This window comes from Dermacentor albipictus, chromosome 4 (genome assembly GCF_038994185.2).
Source record: "Dermacentor albipictus isolate Rhodes 1998 colony chromosome 4, USDA_Dalb.pri_finalv2, whole genome shotgun sequence".
Classification (NCBI taxonomy): Eukaryota; Metazoa; Arthropoda; class Arachnida; order Ixodida; family Ixodidae; genus Dermacentor; species Dermacentor albipictus.
The window spans coordinates 160,661,143-160,680,203 of record NC_091824.1 but is presented as its reverse complement, the minus strand read 5'-3'; the positions used below and the strand labels follow the sequence as shown (position 1 = coordinate 160,680,203).

General features: G+C 45.8%; 1 protein-coding gene across 12 annotated transcripts in view; it reads left to right on the top strand.

Moving 5' to 3' along the window:
• LOC135899990 (neprilysin-1-like) overlaps positions 1-19,061 on the top strand; it is a 702,442-nt gene that overhangs the window by 610,299 nt on the left and 73,082 nt on the right. For 2 of the 12 annotated variants that reach the window (XM_065429419.2, XM_065429415.2), the window contains exon 1: positions 16,179-16,431. The exons of 9 other annotated variants lie outside the window; for them this stretch is intronic. The gene's annotated coding sequence lies outside the window, so the exon portion shown is untranslated. Of the gene's footprint in view, positions 1-15,782; positions 15,816-16,178; positions 16,432-19,061 lie in introns of those variants that run through there. One more of the 12 variants, XM_065429418.1, reaches the window with a different exon arrangement.

Here is a 19,061-nt window from a genome sequence, read left to right as displayed (position 1 = left end):
GTGTCATTTTTTGTGCTATGTATCCCAATTTACGTTTGAACTACCAATACTCCCAAACTTCTTCCCTGCTGAAGTTTTCTTCGCCTTTTCCTTCGAATTTCCCACTGCTGCTGCTGCGGCTACTGCTGCGACGTCGTTGTCGTCGTGTTCGTGGTCATGGTGGTGGAAGAGTCACTGCGATGAAGTAGAGTCCCAATAACCAGCTGTTTTAACTTCATTGTGCAGTAACAGTGGCATCTTATAACCAGTTCAAGAACAGCGGGAACTTGAGTTTCCCCACAGCAGCGCCTACATAATGGGTTATTGGCAAGCCGAACACGAGCAGGAAGCGCCATGGATGTACGAGAACAGAAACTACGTTTTGCGATCTTTTCACGTTAGTAGGAATGTTCAGTGCGTTTCGCGCAACAATGTGGTGCTGCAGGGCAATATATGATTGCAGTCAGTGCGTTTCATTACTAAACAAGTGGCCGAAATCGCTCAAAGCGAAGTGCCGCCATGTACATTTCAATGCGTGTGGTCGACTGCCCATCCACATTAACGTGGTGTCGGTGCTGCCACCTATAGTGCGATCTCGAGGCCAATAAAAAGTTGACAACAGAAGGCGTGTCGAACTGAACGCCAGGCAAATAGCGATGACGCATGGCAGGTGACTGTTGTGAGAATAAGCACTCCACCAGTGTTGAAAGGATCTCACATTCGTGAATGCGTGAAGACCGGGGGAAGGCGCTCTAATTATGGTATTTTCGAGGGTAACTTCAAAGGACTCACACATGCCTATATATGTATAAATCAGAATGTGAAATTTATTATGCGGCGATAGTCAACAAGGTCGGCTGCGAGAATTGGAGTGAAGCGGTGTTACCATATGAAGAGCCCACCTATACTCCAAATAATGCCGGAATGCAGTCTTTCACGGCAGTGTACGCCTAATGGAACACTCTAAAACGACCTGTCGAGGAAGTCATAAGAAAGGTGGCTAACGTGGCATGCACACACAGTGACGTGCAAGAGTTGGCCCGTGTAACCAACTGTGTAACCAACGTGTAAAAAGTTTCCTCCACCGCTGTTTTATGTCGAGGCTCAAGTGGCCTGCGGTCTTTGCTGAAGCGTTTCCTTAGAAAGAACCTGCACACTATTCTTTCTTATTCGGGGAGGAGCCCTTCGAAGGAAATAAACAGAGGAAATGCTGGACGATCCGAGCCATGTGCAACTCATCTATATTGTATTGTTGAACTCATCGGTAACAGTTATCAAAGGGATATTGTTTGTTTGTTTGATGATTTGTTTGTTTATTTGATTGTTGAACAGCTTTCATCCTCAAGCTTTTCTCTTGATATTTACCCCCTACTGCAAATGCTAAATTTTCCCATTAACAAAGTTATTTCGGGCTTAGGTTCCACTAGGATGAACATGTTGGCGCTAAAGTGGCTTTCAGTCGTAAGTACTGAACCACATCTACAAGCCAGTAAAACAAAACAGTTACATTGCATGTCAGCACCTGCACATGATTACAGCTTTCATTTGCGTTTAAGGCGCCCAGACGTTGCTATCCACTACGTCTTTTAATTTTTATTTTTTCATGCTGCATTGTGCTTCAAATTGCTCACTGGCCGCGACGGTGTCAGTTCTAATTTAATAAATGATGAAGGAGTGCGAAAATAAGCGATTGAAGAGGTGGCTATTCCGATCATCCAAGAGATTCTAATGACTAAGAAATGTATACAAAAAATGGCAGAAGGAAAGAAAAAAAGGTATAAGAACAAATAGCGGAAGGAAAGAGTGTCATTTAACTTCCACGTAGCCTACTATACAATAATAAGCGCGCTGTATTGGCGACATGAGAGAATTTAACCACAATGATCGTTGCCAAAGCAGTTTGTATGTATATATGCAGTCACTGCATAGAATGCGAAGCACATCAAAAAATAGGGTAAGCTCACATAAATTAGCACTAGGTTGTCTTTCAATGAAATTGTATAAAGTTCCTGTCTATAAGAAATTCTGGTTTTATTTAGTTATTTTCACGTATCACCGACGACACTGAGTAATGATTTTGCACTTTTTGGAAGCATAGAAGATTTATCCCGTCCGACTATAACAGAATTGCAAGCATAACCACCATGAAATCATGTTTTAGCTTACCTTCTCTCGCACCACGTGGCAAAGAATTTCCTCTGTTTTTTTTCATAAAATCTTTCACCACTCAGAATTACACAAAGAACAGCTTCAGTCGCCCTGATACATATCCCGAAAGTTAGATCATGCTAACAAGTTCGGTATCCTTCTTTCGAGAACTTATTCCATTTCACTATCATTTCTCCCACGCACATATGACGAGTGGAATCGCCTTCCCGTAAATGTTGCTACAATTCTAAATTATGACCACTTTAAGAACGCCATAGCAAATATTGCATAAATAGATCCCATTTTCTACCTGCTATGTTTACGTTAACACTGTTTAATCTTGTTTTATTTTCCTAAGTTTCATTCTTTATTTGGCTATAGCTAACTTGTGCACTAAACCCAATTTTTGTACCGGCTATTTCTATAATAACCATGTTACTCATGCATTGATTTGTTATGTTTCAAATGCTACTTTTATTCTATTAATGTTTTCTTTGCATTTCTTGTTTTCCACTCCCTTCTGCAATGCTTCAACCATGAGGGTATACCAAATCAATAAGTAAGTAAATAAAACAGTAAATAAACAAATTAATAATTAATTATATATTAAGTATTTAATTAATAATAAAGCGGCAACACTTTTTCCAACAAACGAAACCATGATGTTGCGCTTCGAGTTTGATCGTTCTACTTCAATAAAAAGAACATGTCTTTTTAGCATTTTAGCATCAAAAATAAAAGAAGAGTTTATTTGCATAAGTGAGGCCGCAGTTTAAAATACACATATTTATATGCGCCAGGTTTCGTGAAAATACAAGAGGAATAAGTACTTCAGTTTGTTCAGGGGGAGAGTGCGCACAGCGGCTAACGCCGTAGCATTTTGCTTCACGTAAGGCCCATGTGAAATCACTTGCGGCAGCCAGCAGGTGCCAAGCCAGTAGTTTTACGGTTCTCTGAGACGACAGTCAAACCGCATGATGGTGATGATGATGATGATGATGTACGGATTTTAAGGGGCAAGAGCCAAGTAGTGCGAATAAGCGTCTACTGAGAAACCAGAGCAACATAATCAGACAGCGCATGAGTGTTACTAAAACGATGACACAACAAATTTGTGCGAGCAAATTTCGGTATTATAATACCTTGTGCATAAACTGAAATGCAACCGACATGTAATTAATATAGTTATGGTTTGTTGGGTACCATTTGTAATTTCTTCAAGAAGTAGCACCTAAGCGGGATAAACACATCAACCTGAATTTTCCCAGGCCATTACGACTGTTTCATGTCATCATAAAGAATTCCCATGAGAATGTGGAACAAAGCGAACCTTTCTATGATAAATGCTAGGCGCATTGTTCTGCGTATTTCTAAATAGTACGGTCAAAGGTGCTACTTGGGAACACCGTACCACCGTGTATTTGCTTTCACCTGTCTCCAAATCCCACTGGCGCACTGAAGCATGCAATACCACTTACTCGTAGACCTCACTTTGGGAGATCTTCTCCTCCTTAGGGAGGAACTCGCGCGAGACGCCAGAGTACCTTTACGCTGCGCGAATAAAATATCACTGATGTCTGTTCTTCCAGAAATTGTGCGTTTCCCTATTCTAGCAAGATATTTGATAGTTTCTTTGATGTATCACTTGAATGTTCTCATTCGTGCAGCTCTGTCTGTAAATCACGGATGAAAATAAAAGCAAGCAATTCGAATTAAACCTAACACATATGGCCATGTCCTGTGATGTTTCTAATGATAAATATACCAACTAAATCCATGGGTACCTGTTCCTTTCTTATGAGCAATCATACTTTCAAGCGAACTGTCTACATGTGTGTCATGTTTCAAGAACAAGCTTTCCAGGATTGTTTCCAAGCAGCAGAGGTTCTGCGGCTTCTCTCGGCTGCCAGCTATAGGAACTATGATTCCTGGCATGTGGTACGTGGCCCAAGAAGTGGTGCACCTGCCTGCTGTGCCTAGAGCACCAGAGCTACAACACATATTTGCTTGCAGAAGTACTATTCTTCAGCTATTTTCAGTAGCCTTGGTGTCATTCTTGGGGAACACTGCTCAATGCGGTAATGCCACTTGTTCAAGGTCAACAACCTACAAAATAATATTTCAACTTGCATACACCACGTGATCTGCGACGTATGTAGTGCTAGTGAGAACAATATTGCCATCATTCACACTAAAAAAAATATCTATGTCTCCTTTTTTTGTGAAGTTGTGCATTTTAAATTTGGGAGTTCGTTGCTTGCGCAGCAGTTTAATCATTTATGTGTGTCCATGAACTTCAAATTTGTCAGCTTAGTAGAATTTTGTTGGACAGGCTTAAGGTTAAGAGAAAGAAATACGTGGTATATGGTATAGATTTGCAGACCATGCGGCTATATTTGATATTCTAGCTGAGATTAACGAGAAAAACGGAGTTTGGCAGGTCATGTAACGAGCAGAACAGATAGATGGCGGCTTATTAGAGTAACAAAATGCAATCCAGTGGAAGGTTAACTTAGCCGATGACGGCAGAAATGCTATTTGGTGGTGGTGAAAAAAGTGAAGGGCTATTAAGTGGTATTAAGTGGCAACAACGATGAAGGTACGAAATTTCAAGGCATGTTGCAGCCGGCTATAGCATGACAGGTGTAACTGGAGGTTATCAGGTGAGACCATCGTCCTGCAATTGACTGTAAACAGAATGCTGATAAGATGGTGATGACGATAGTGATTTGACCACTAGGAGTATTTTTTTGCTAATTTAAAGTTGCAAATAACCTGATGCGCGTCTCGTAAAAGTTCTAAATATAGCTAAGAATGATGGTTTCTAGGGGTTTATGAAAACGTCCTGGGTGTTGCAACTCCCAGATGAATTGCAAATTCAGGAGCACATAAATGCTGCTTTTGCTGCCCTTACCACATGATCTTCTAATTGACGTCACTTCCTTCATGTATGTGCTTCGTGCTCTTGAAGTACTCGCGCGCGCGTTACGCCATCACTTGGAAGAAATGTCTCTTTGTAACGAATTCCGAGCACGCGTCCGCAGCACGCCCTTTTCCATGCCGGCGCGATCGAAGAGGATCTGCGAGCATAGAAATGCACCGCCAGCGCTCTTTGATTACTCTTTTTGATCTCTCTTTGAAGCAACCAATTTTAATGATGGTCTTGAGAACGGCGCTAAGAGTCACTAAAAACGTTCCTTTTTTTTGTTCTTACCCTAAAGCAGAAAAGATGTCCTCTGTTCTGCATTACCATTTCCTTCAGGCTGTGGTTCCAAACAAGTTCATTGTGCGCACGTGCGCTCGAACTAACACGCCTCCCCTCTTTGCATTTTTTTGCTTCACTTCAGGGCGTGGAGCAGCCTCTCTCATCAGATCCTTCGTCTTGGCAGAATAATCATGTTAGCGTGGCGTTGCTCCTTGATAAAGGGTGATAAATGGTGAAGTGCGTAAAGATGGCAGCAATAGTTTAAAGCCCGTCGTATCTGAAAAGTATCACTACACTTCCACAGGCCTAGTATCCAGCTTGTGCGTTTCCAGTATGTGCGAACAACGCACTCTTCTAGGGCTTTACAGGCCACGGGTTCAAAATGCTGCGAAATTCAGCCTTTTCGTAGTACTCATACCATGAACAGGTTTGGCTCCGACTGTACGTCGCTAATTTTTCTCTACAGAATTATGAATGTAATGTCCGCCATGCTTATACAATTATCCAATGTTTTAATAACCTTACAGGAGAGTCGATGTTCATGTAGGCCAGTGGCAGAGTTGCGCACGCGGGCAGAGCATCGTAGAGTCTGAGCGTCATCTACCGGGCTTTCTAATGAACTCGGCATAGCCTTTGCTATTCATGAGCACAAACCTATTGTTTACAATCAATGTTTCTCATTTTTATGCTTGCAATAGCAGGGGTACGGACTTCCGTTTGCGCTGGAAGCGCATTAGCAACGGGGCTCATTAAGGGCTTAACGGAACGGTAGATATGAGGATTGGGGTCGGGCATGAAAGAGATCGTAGTGGGCCCATGCCGTCATCCAACTCATCTACGCTGAGGTCGTTGTTGAAGGGAGGGACTTGTTCTCGTTTAGAATGAGGAATATGGGATTTATTTGCAGTATCTACATGAGGACGTAACAGTTCATCAGTCTACGATGACTAAGAGAGGAATGCACACTCAGCAGCCGCACCACGGCTGTTTATAAACACTCTGTCCTCCCTAGATCTCTAGGTGAGGGAAAACGGCCGTTCAACCATCGACCAATTCGGAGCGTCCAAAGCCATCGTAATCGGCCCGCCTTTCAGGGGGAGGCTTTACACCCTCACTTCCGCACAGGTTTCACTAACCACACTGAGGTGAGAGGGTTTTCGCAGGCACATGTCTTGCCCTGAGCAGGCGCCACTAGGTCCCAGAGTTGACCCCGCAGACAGTGGCTGCCGCGTCTGTCCGTTGACTCACGACTTCTAACACCAGTGAGACGGCACCGCAAAACACCTTCATCCAGGAGTTCCACCGCTTCAAACAAACCGTGACGGTGACGGCGAATCCACTAACAATACTTGGTCCACCGACTGCATGTATACTTCTCGGCACCGTTCATTGGGGGATTGTCGTATTGTCGTCCTCACGAAGCGAGTCGTCGCAGCACACATGGTGGCGCCGATAGCCTGTTGACTCGGCGCATTGTTGTTTTCACAAAGTGAATAATCGCAGCGGGCCAGCCAGGTTTCGTCGGACGCTTCTCGTCTAGTTCGCCAGCCCCCGCAGGCCGTTCGTAACAGCAAGCACACAATGCTCGGACAAGAGTGTGCTCTGTGCGCATCCACCTGGCGAAACTACACTGGAAGCTGATTTTCACGGCAAGGCGCTGACGGTTTTGTCTGTCGACGCTTGCTTGAGATTGTGAAACTCTTGGATAGTTATCTTGTCTCAATGCATGCGTCACGGTTCAGCTTACGGTTGTAATCAAAGATCAGGTTGCTCAAGAGGGAGCAGGGCACTTAACACACTAAGAAAACAATTCTTAGATGTTGCTACATAGTGCCTGTACGTTCTTATGCAATGCTAAATAATTTGTGTTTTCTATTGCAAGTAACCCCCCCTTAGTTGTTAGAGAGTTTTAGAATAGGGGCCCCAAAAGTTTGGGGACCCAAAGAGCTTTGTGGGTGTCAGCGCTGGGGAACGCAAGAGTGAAGAGCTTTAGAAAAGGTCTTTGCGTTTGCGGATAGCATCTTGCGCTTGCAGTGCCACTACGGTGTCAAAAGACAGCTGTTATCAATTATTAAATAAAATATCTCATTTTATGATAAAAAGACTCATTTTGACCTTCGTCTTTTTTCATTTAATTAAAATTTGGAGGTTATTCTATTGGCAGCAAGCAATTAGTTGCGCTTATTTTTGCGTAACCAACTTTACGTGCCTTCACCGGCCAATTTAAGCCATGTTAAGCCTACTTCACGTGAAGCGATTTTCGACACACCCGAAAGGCGATTTTCGTCGTTTACGATGAAAACCGCAGTCGCAGTGCCGGCCCCCCAATTTTCGCAATCTAGTCAGAAAGGACTCCCATTAGCAAGTCGTAACAATGTTGATCTAATACAGTTTAAATACATAACTAACTTAAGAAATCTGGAAGATTGCTATAAATTACAGTGAAGGAACTATAATATATAATAACATAATATTATATTAGCAATAATATTTATTTCCACGAAACAGGCTAACCGTGAGTGGCGCGGGAGGCTGAGCAGAAAGGTGAAAAACCCTATGGCAAGTGCACCTGCCGTGGGCTTGTGTTCCTGCATTACAGATAGCACGTATAGATATGGTCTTCTTGTTAGAAGTTCACAGTATACTGTCACCGCCAGACACAAGGCGACAAAGTGAACGAGAAACGTGTCTTTTAGAATGCTATGATACCACGTACAGTTTCTACAGAACCGACGGTAACTGCTCAAAAAATCTGACGCGTCGGCTTTTGAGCCCTTATAAATATTTAGAGAGCACTCCAATATACATATATATATATATATATATATATATATATATATATATATATATATATGTATATATATATATATATATATATATATATATATATATATATATATATATATATATATATATATATATATATATATGTATGTATATATCGTACACGCACTGCCATTGGCATGGACGAACCAGACTAGCGCCTAGTTTGAAATTCACAACACAATTTCCATTCCACGTTCAGTAATCACACAGATCCTTTGCGGCTTCGTTCAGGGGCAGACGCGGGCTTTCGGGTTGGTGCTTGTTGCTGCGTTTGGTGCAAGGATATAGGTAGGAGCAGGCGCGGCGTATGCACAATCACGAGCAATTTACTCACATCATTTCTCCAGAAGCTGAGCTCAGCACGGGTAGCGCGAGGATCTCGTTGGGCTCACACGAATACAGTATATGCAATGAGGGTAGCTATATGAACTTGTTAGGTAATCTTGTAGATTGTTGTAGCGCAGGCTGAACAAAACGGTCATAGAAGGCAGATGAGACATCGCACAGCACTGAACAACCAGCTGCGAACAGCTGTTTACATGCGCCACGTCCCATCGCACAGAACTTTATAAACCGCCGTTGCGCACTCCGAAACAAATCTTAACCTCAACAGGTTTTTAAATGACAAAATACGCTCCTAATAAAGAAAGGTCAACAATATTATAATGAGAACATTTTATTCATTACATTATGAAGATTATGCAGCGTGTGCCACGAAACCTGGTAGTAAGCAACACTGGGCGTTCGCATCAGTCGCATTGTTAAAATCACAGTCGTGTGAAATGGGCTCTCAAAAAATTGCATCGCGATGCATGTGACTGCCGCAATTTTCGTCGTTCCAGTCACAGCATATGAAACAGCCTTTAGGCATGCGATACATGAAATAGACAATCAAATTCGGAATTAGCGGCGTCTAATGAATCAATCATCATAACACACGCTAGTTGAGAGAAAGCGATCACCGCATCTTCTCCTAGCTTGCGAACTTCACACTTTACCGCAAATCGAGCCCAGTTTGGTGCTAGGTTAGAGCCACCGCTTTGATGGGTGCCGCCTTGTTTGTTGACGCAATGCTTTCGGGCCAGCGTTTCTTGTTCCCGCTAAGTCAGAGAAATAGCGTGCCCGACGCAAAACCCAAACGCCGTTTGCGTCTCGAGAATGCGCAGTGGCCTCGTCATAATTTCTTTGAGGACGAAAACGGTTACGGCCCCTATTCTAAAACTCTCTATTTCTTTTCATGTTGCTGAGTTAGCTACCATGAGTCCGTCAATTTGTCACCACATGCTGACCGCTTGCAAGCTTCCACGCTTGGATGTTGTCGTAAAAGTCAAACTCTGCGCCCATCTTCAGCCATGTCCTTTCATTCAGAGCATCACACAATGGAACATGAAACTGCTACGGGGTAAATGACATTATATTGTAGGACCGCTTGCACAACGGTTTAACTTCAACAAATAGCACTCGCGTGCAGAGCCGAGAATTGGTGAGCCCCAGTTCTCAACTAATGGACCGGCGAGAGAATCTACGCGGATCTTGTTGCAAAATCTTCAAAATCGTCGACATGTTTCAAGATCGTCGACACCACCCGCTTGGAGCAGTGTTTTGTGGCTTACAGTTCTAAAACAATTTATAAGTTGTGAATACTCGTTGCCTGCACTCCAAAACATTTTGTGAGAAGGCAATTTTTTCGTTTAGGGCCCTAATTACCGAAGCAGTTTATAAGCTACCTTTTGTGTGTGTGTAGGTGCCGGCTGTTCTCATCAATGATGCATGAATTCCCATTAATGACTTGTCGTCCAAGAAATGCAGCGCCCTGCCTGCGCAAAATCGGTTCGCTTGCCTGCGCGCATAATCTTGTTTCTTATGCCCATAATCGCTTTTCTGACGTAGCAAAAGTTTGAACAAGCAAGTAAATTTCATGCGCAACGTTTTAGAAGGTACAGCTATAAGAAAGAGTGCTGAAAACATTGCTTAAATGATATTGCGCGACAAAAAAACGACACGGACGTGAGAGAAGACGACACACCAAGCGTTTGGTGTGTCGTCTTCTCTCACGTCCATGTCGTTTTTTGTCGCGCAATATCAGTTAAGCAATGGATTACCAACTTGCCCGGAATGCTTCTCTCGTCGAAAAGAATTTTTGTTTTTGTTTCTCAGCATGTGGTCCATATTTTTTGTCTAAGGACTTCATGTCCTCTTCAATTTTTGGTTGTCTTCAATATCGCGATGTTCGCGTAAGAATGGACATGATAAAATAAAGGGCTTCCCAGTTGAAGAAAACTTTATGTCATGCCCAGTTCACATTTGTTACACTAAAGATAAACGTTCAGTCAAGCTAAAACGTACATCAATACTCAAAAAGATCTAAGGCATCAATATTAGCGACAACAGAGCTTTAGTAAGCGAGATATTGAGGTAAATGTACAATATGATTTGCGACTCAACCGGTACATACAAGTATTAAACCGATGACGTCGTAACTCCTCATAATTCTGCCAATAGTACTCGAAGTCACCACGGTTGCTTAATGGCTATCATGTTGGTTTGCTGAGCATGAAGTCGCGGGATTCAATCCCGGCCATGGCGGCCGCATTTCGATGGGAGCGAAATGCAAAGATACCCGTGTACTTAGATTTAGGTGCAGGTTAAAAAACCCCTGGTGGTGTAACTTTCTTGATTCCCCCACTACAACGTGCCTCCTAATAAGATCGTGGTTTTGGCACGTGAAACAGCATAATTTATTCTAATTTATATTAGTACTAAACCAGTGATGTTTGTTATCACTGCATTCAAGTATAAGACGGAAGAAAATGCTACTTATCCACCTTTATTCGATTCTTAGAAAAAAATTCATTAGCGTTAACCTTGACAATGACACGGCGGCTTGTCCATAAGTTCAGTTTTAGCTCAACCCTGCCCTTTTTATTGGTAGCTTCTGTATCATGTAGTGCTGGGCTTGTTTTGCCGCGAACCTCATGCCAAAGAGCCAATCACGGTCATGTGATATTCAAGCGACCGAGACAACAGACACGACAAGTGGACCCTGTCGATTGTCTCGCTGCGAGGTGACATCGCGAAAAATTATAGCGACAAACTTTTGTTGTTGAATGTCAAACATGCCGCGAGGTGAACATGTTCACCAGAGGTTACCAGATCTAGAACTCCCCCTCTTCCAGGTGGTCACTCGTGTTCGCAGTGACTTATCTGAGCCGTGTAGGCATATTCTTTTTTTTTTTTGCATGTTGTAGCAGAACAAGTGACCAGGCCAACAAGACAGCCATCACTGTTTATTACTGTTGCTGAAAAGCCCCACACTTCTTTTTACGGAGCACCTTATTCGCTTTCGTCCTCGGCGAGCTTACATATGTATAGTTAGCTTTTACTGTGGATGGCGGGAAGTGTAATTCAGTTCGAAATTTGAAGGTTTCCTGCTTAATTATAGTTTTTGCGAATAATTACTTAACGCCTGTTATCTCACTACCTTCATGAATTGCCTGCTTCATAGTGCTTGCAACAAGTTTCTAAGAAACGTGTGTGGCAGATGTCATAATTCTAATCCTTGATCTGAATTACCAGATCGGGCGGCCATTAGTTCGACCAGAAATCAAAACACATAATTGAATAATTAACCTAAGTATGTCAGTTCACTTTTTTAATTATTGACAATTACGGCCAATATTTTTATCTACGAATTATAGCCGTTACGTCCCCAAGGCGTATCCACTCGGAACGAATTCTCCGAGCTGCAGTAATTTTGTGATAATTTCAAAGTGTGCGACGAAATACATTGGTATTCCATTTACTTTTCCCCTTCAATGCAGAAAACAGCGTCCTCCCAAAAGAAGTAGCTGGAAAGCCAATGCGCTTCCTAAGAAACTTTGAAACTTAATAACCCAAAACTGGTAGTCATGAGAATTAGTCCCAAGTGAATATGCCTCCTGAACTCGCCGGCTATAACGCGTAGATTGAAAAAGTGACCGTAATACCAATGATGAAAGTTTCATTACCGTAATAATGGTATTTTTATGCATTTTGGTTTCTCGCAGAAGTAATAGCCAGCTGGCTCATCGAGTAATTTATGTTAGGGATTATAACTGTGCAATCTGCCACAGGTTATTTTTAAAACATTGTTGCAACTAAAAAAAATAAACCTGTATATCCAAGGGGAAAAGTATGTGGGTTAATTATGGCCTTAATTTGCTGCATATAACGTATGCAAGCACTCTCGTGTCTTGCATTTCTTTGCACTAACAGCTGTTAGTATGACAATGAAGGCGGGACAACGAAAGCATGACGAGAGCCGGATGACAGAGCTCGAATGACGACGATGGCATGACCACGGCTGCATCGCGATCGTGAGCTTCCAAATAGCGGCCCAAGCTATTAGACAACTTGGACCACTGTTTTGGAGTAGACTACGTGACGAGGGTCAGATGAAGCAGGCATGACGATGGAACAACCACGGTGACAGCCAACTACCCGCCTTACCTAGTGGAAGAGACAGACAGACAGACAGACAGACAGACAGACAGACAGACAGACAGACAGACAGACAGACAGACAGACAGACAGACAGACAGACAGACAGACAGACGGACGGACGGACGGACGGACGGACGGACGGACGGACGGACGGACGGACGGACGGACGGACGGACGGACGGACGGACGGACGGACGGACGGACGGACGGACGGACGGACGGACGGACGGACGGACGGACGGACGGACGGACGGACGGACAGACAGACAGACAGACAGACAGACAGACAGACAGACAGACAGACAGACAGACAGACAGACAGACAGACAGACAGACAGACAGACAGACAGACAGACAGACAGACAGACAGACAGACAGACAGACAGACAGACAGACAGACAGACAGACAGACAGACAGACAGACAGACAGACAGACAGACAGACAGACAGACAGACAGACAGACAGACAGACAGACAGAGACAGACAGACAGACAGACAGACAGACAGACAGACAGACAGACAGACAGACAGACAGACAGACAGACAGACAGACAGACAGACAGACAGACAGACAGACAGACAGACAGACAGACAGACAGACAGACAGACAGACAGACAGACAGACAGACAGACAGACAGACAGACAGACAGACGGACGGACGGACGGACGGACGGACGGACGGACGGACGGACGGACGGACGGACGGACGGACGGACGGACGGACGGACGCCGCCAGACAGCAGCGCCGGGCGGATGGACGGACAGACAGACATACAGACAGACAGATGGACGGACGGACGGACGGACGCCGCCAGACAGCAGCGCCGGGCGGATGGACGGACAGACAGACATACAGACAGACAGACGGACGGACGGATGGACGGACGGACGGACGGACGGACAGACAGACAGACGCAGCCAGACAGCAGCGCCGGACGAAGGAACGGACGGATGGACGGAAGGACAGACAGACAGACAAACAGATGGACAGACAGACGGATGGACGGACGGAGCAAGACAGCAGCGCCGAACGACGGACGAACTGACAGACAGACAGACAGACAGACAGACAGACAGACAGACAGACAGACAGACAGACAGACAGACAGACAGACAGACAGACAGACAGACAGACAGACAGACAGACGGACGGACGGACGGACGGACGGATGGACGGACCGGCGGACGGACGGACGGACGGACGGATGGACGGACGGCGGATGGACGGACGGATGGATGGACGGACGGACGGACGGAGGTGGTGTAGGGCAGGGCAGTGCAGGTAGGCAGGCAGGCAGGTCTTTCTGTCTTGTAGCAGGTACAAAACGTCTGAAGTAGGTAAAGAATGTTAGTCGTATTAAAGGAAAGTGCGGGAGATAACAGCCTAAGCATGCTACAAACAGCCGCTATGTCGAACAATACTGTAGAAACACGAATGAACTGATGATCCTTTCCTCTATTTGGCGTTTATGTAGAGACATAGTAAGCAATTTGCCCATTTTATGAGGAGGAGGGGTCAGTACAATTTGGATTAAACTTAATAAATCTTATGATCTCTGTGCTATTGTGTCCTTCTTCTAATAGGGCGGGAACCGTATATCGGTTCCCGCCCTATCGCAGTGTCTGAGTTTTGCTTATTATCCAAAACTGTTCCTAGAAACAGCCTCTCGGACACTTAGTAAGAGGCTAGTTGCAATTTCATTATTTTGCTACTGATATGTTCTCCGCAACACTGCGGCCTTCTTCACGGTGGCGTATTCACATCAGACAGTGACTGAGACCGGAATAAAAGGACAACGCGAGCATTGCGCAAAGAAAGGCGAAGGAGCGAATGCTTCCTCGTGGCGTGAACAGCAACGTCGAGTCTGCATACACTTAGAAAAACTTACTTTCCGGTCGCCGAGCCACAAAAGTTTTGTTCTGGGCACATTGCAGTGTGCCTCGCACCTTGAGTGAAGTTTATTTGCTAAACCAAAGGAAAACTGGTCAGACAGCGGAAACAAATCCGGGATGCGTCTTGAGAGCTCGTCCAGAGGAGTCAAGACAAAGTGTAGAGACAGACTTGAATAACGGCGTCACGGTAATCGCGACGAGGGCCGACTGTGTGAGACGAGGTGAAAAAGTTTCGCTCGAGAAGACGGCTTACGCATATTTATCGCATGGCTTAATTTTTATGTCATTTGTTGTTGTTTTTGGCTAAGCCCTTCGTAAACCAGCGAATGAAACAACGCTTTTGCGGGAAAAAATGCTCCCGCTCTGTACTTATCTGCTGATGTCTCTACTTTTGTCTTGCGACCGCGAAAGAGATTCTCTAAGCGGTGCGATTTCGTATAGACGAAGACTGGCGCCTGTGCGGATTCAAGAACTACAGGCAGCTTTACGAGCCTCTACCATTGAACAGTGTAAGATCCTCAGAAAATTTCTACTGAATTTTGATCCTCCGAGTTCTGAAGAGTACTGCTGGCGTGGTTTGACGACAGCGCTCGAAATCATGGGGCATCGTGGAAGCCATAGCTGGTGCGCTTGTTGAAAGCTAGAGCTAGGTTCAACTTGCACCTTTGGTTTGACGTAAATGTGATGCTTCTGTAAATCTCTCTCTTTCTCTCTCTCTCTCTCTCGCTGCCTGTTGCTCGTAGAACCGTTTGCTTTCTTTCCGTACATTTCACCGTCATGAATGGACAGAAAATGTGCATTGCCCAGAGCCGAACCATTCTTATATGTAAATAGCTCTGTGAATTCGACCGTTGTTCGTCCGGTGCGAGCTCCAACTACCACATACCGTACGGTTTCATGAAACGGTGTATATTCAGCATCATGTTTGCAAGTGGCATAGTGAATTTCTGAATGTTGCCGCGCCTGCCCCATCATTTCGCTATCATTTGGTTTCGCCCGAAAGGCGAAGCATCGATTCCGATAGCAAACTAGTAGACAGCTTTACGAAATAAGAATAGTAGTTTTATTGGCCGTATAAACTTGGAAACATTCGCTTACGAACTGAATTAACAAGTATGATGTGAGCGTGCACGAGCAAACATGAACGCATCGCACTCGATCAGCGCGGACACTCGCTGTCAAAACGCTCGTGTGAGCAAGTGCGGCAGCAGCAGCGAGCGCAGCGACCGTTCTATTTATCGCTTCAATGTAAGGACGACGAGCACACAGCGCACACAAAGGTATGAGTCGTCGGCAGATCCCTTTCGAGATACGGCATGTGCGACCTCGGGCGGCCATGCTAGGTAGGCTCTTGTTGGCGGAGTGGAAGTCGCCCCCCCCCCCCTTCCCCCTTCATTCCACGTTGCCTGCCCGCTTTCCTCTCTATCGCGCGCGAGATTGTGCGGCGGTCGTTAATTCCCCTTGCGCCCGTCACGAAATACGCAGTTGCTACCGGTAAAACCCCTCAGTAAAAAAAACAAGAGTAACGCCATCCTTTGAAGATTGCCACCGTCCGCGTCCACCTGCGCGTTCCCTCCACGCTCAGCCCTCCCATTGGCCGAAAGCCGTCGTGCGCTTTATTTTCTTGCTTTTTTTGCTTCCACTGGTATAGCAGTGCAAACATTGCGAGTGGCATACGCACATGCCACGTTTCGCGCCTCCTTTGTGCTTTTGTAGCGTAGTTCCGTCTTCGTGAGGTCGTGTTGCTGTGCCTTCAGATGAACCACACATGAAACTGACAGCAAGCAACTCTTCCGAATTCCATTTGCGAAGCAAAATGCGGTGCGGAGGAAGGTATGACTTCAAAGAATGAGCTGGGCTGATTTGAACCCAACACAGTGGTCCGGGCTCTGTGAGGTAAGCGAGCGATTCTTCGCTCACCACTAATCTCGGATGCTGCCATGTCGTATGCGGTTTCGTTAGTTTTTAGCTCTCATAAGTGGCGCATGTTCACGCTGCGTTTATTTACAACTTTCGTGGCCACCTTCAATTAAGTCGTCGTAAAACGCACCTGCTTTTTGTCGACCGAGTAATACATTCCATGGCGTTGTCTTTGTTTGGTCTCAATGTATGCGAACAGTACCTTCTTGAGTGCGGTGACGGTGTGGCGACCGTACCTTGAATGCGATCTGCGATGCCGACAAAGAGTGCCGACTGCTGATACAGCTTCGCGCTTTGTGTTCTGGACGCTTATTTCGTGTCGAAAAGAGACGCGCGGGCCCGTATCTCTAAAAGCGATCTGCGAAAGGGGCCGAGTGTGGCGTTGCTGAGGCGCTGCTGAGACGCTGCTGAAACGCTGTGTTTTTGCCGCTTCATTGGCGCTGGAACGCGATAGGCAGCACAAATAAGTAGAGCCAACCGAGCTAAACAAGCGCAACAAAATCAGATGTCCTCTCTTGATCTTTCATGAGCCAGTCACAACATGAAGTAAAGACAATGAAGTACTTCGACAATTAGTAAAACAGATCACGGGCGTAGCCAGGAAGGGGGGGGGGGGGGGGGGGGGCTTATGCGGCTTCAGCCCTCTCTGCCCCCCCCCCCCCCCCCTCGAACTTTTTTCGTGCTGTCATGCAGCGCCGACCATAACAACTCCCAGCGCCGGAAATCATTGTGGATTTCGTCTAGAATGTATTTTTCACCCTCGAAAAGACATTTCAGAGCGAACATCGCGAAATCAGGCTGGATTTCGCGGCAACGTCCACGCACCGGGAGTCACATCCGAGCACAAAATCACATCCGAGCCACATCTGAGCACAAAACTTCAAGTGAGTTTTGATGGCAAGCGGGCTCGTCGAGGCATCTCGCGGAGTCTACGGAGCGCATGGATTTCGATTCCGCAACATTGTGGGTATAAAGGTTTCATCAACTTTTGAAGCGAAAGGTGCCTTAACATATTCAAAGACGTGCTTTAGATTTTCAATTCTGGAACTTCGTGGGTTTTATGTTCATATAAACATCTGATACCAGAGGTGCATTGATTTTCTAAAGTTGTACATCGGACGATACAACTAGACAAGCCAAATCAACACACTACCAAACAAGTTGACAAAGCACGCAGCCAGGTCCGATCAGAGGAAGCCTTATGGTAATTCATTTGTGCCGTCATGTCACAGAAAAGAACATCAACTTTCTTTTCACCTGCGCCAAAGCACCCATGTCAAGACACTGAAGCCAGCAAAGGTAACTACGTTTTTATTTATTTTTTTTACTTTGACTTTTTTTTTCTCGCTACCCGCGGGTGGTCCGACCCAGTCAGAGCGCATGCATTTTTCTCGTGTTGCCCCGACCACCGCGCGGCACACATCGATGCGCGTTCGTTTTTCTCTGGCTGAGTGGATTTTCACCTGGCAGAGTTTTGGACGCTTTCCGGCTAGCAGACGAGAAAAGGAAACAATGGTCGCTCGGCAGCATCAATACGGGACTCGACGGATTGCAACGCGTTCGCTGGAGTGCAACCTCCCCAGGAAAATTTTGTCTCGCCCGTCTCCGATGGGGCTACATTGGATCCGGAGGAGCTAGGCCACAGCGACCCGTTATTAACATTTCACGAGATTGTCTCCCATTATAAAGAGGAACGCAGGCGCTTCCCGCCTCCACATCCAAATCTATGCAGATCACAATCGATCACGCTTAGGATGCTTCAGACGAGGTCATATCCCTCGCGAAGTTTCTTAAGCAGGATTTATCCAGAAATTGACCCACAGTGCCCGGATTGTGGGGAGGTTAGCACGCTACCTCATATGCTCTGGCAGTGTCCTGCGTTACGGGATACGTCCCTCACCAGCGAACAGGACTGAGACGAGGCCATATCTAGCACGCAACTCAAGTTCCAGTCCATGGCCGTCCAGAGGGCCCGTGAAAGAGCGGAGAGGCTTGGCCTCCCGATTCCGACATGGGAGCAGCCAGCGGCGAGCCGAGGGCCCCAACGGGTCTCCACCGGCTAGTCCCTCAGGACCTCATTAAAGTTTATTGTCTGTCTGTCTGTCGCCCGTCTAGGATACCGAGCAGTACGCGTATGGGCTCTCTGTGGACCAAGCTCTTCGCGTTTTCTTCTATATTTCTTTGGTAGCCACATTAGGTGCCCAAAGTAGGCATTCGTTTGTGGCCAACATGCTTTCCTTCGCGTTTCTTTTTTCACTTCGGTGCCCCCACCCCACAAAAGAAAAAAAAAATACATTGTTGCAGCGCAGCAAATTGTCGCATGCTAAAAGTTCGATTTTGTTATTTTTCCTTTTGCGGAATGTAATGCGCCACGGCACGCTTAACTGCCGGATACACTTATTATATTGTTGCGATAGCAATGTTGTGGACATTCCAGGCGCATTCCTGTCGTCGCCATCGCACTCATGTTCCGTATAAAGCCCAAGGCGATAACATCGTGACCGCGCGCCGTACGCTGTATGTTCGAGTGAAAGCGTAGGTGGAGGCGGGGTGAGGAGGGAAGGTGCCGTGGGGGAGCCGACGATGGTGGCTCCGTCTTCGGTGCG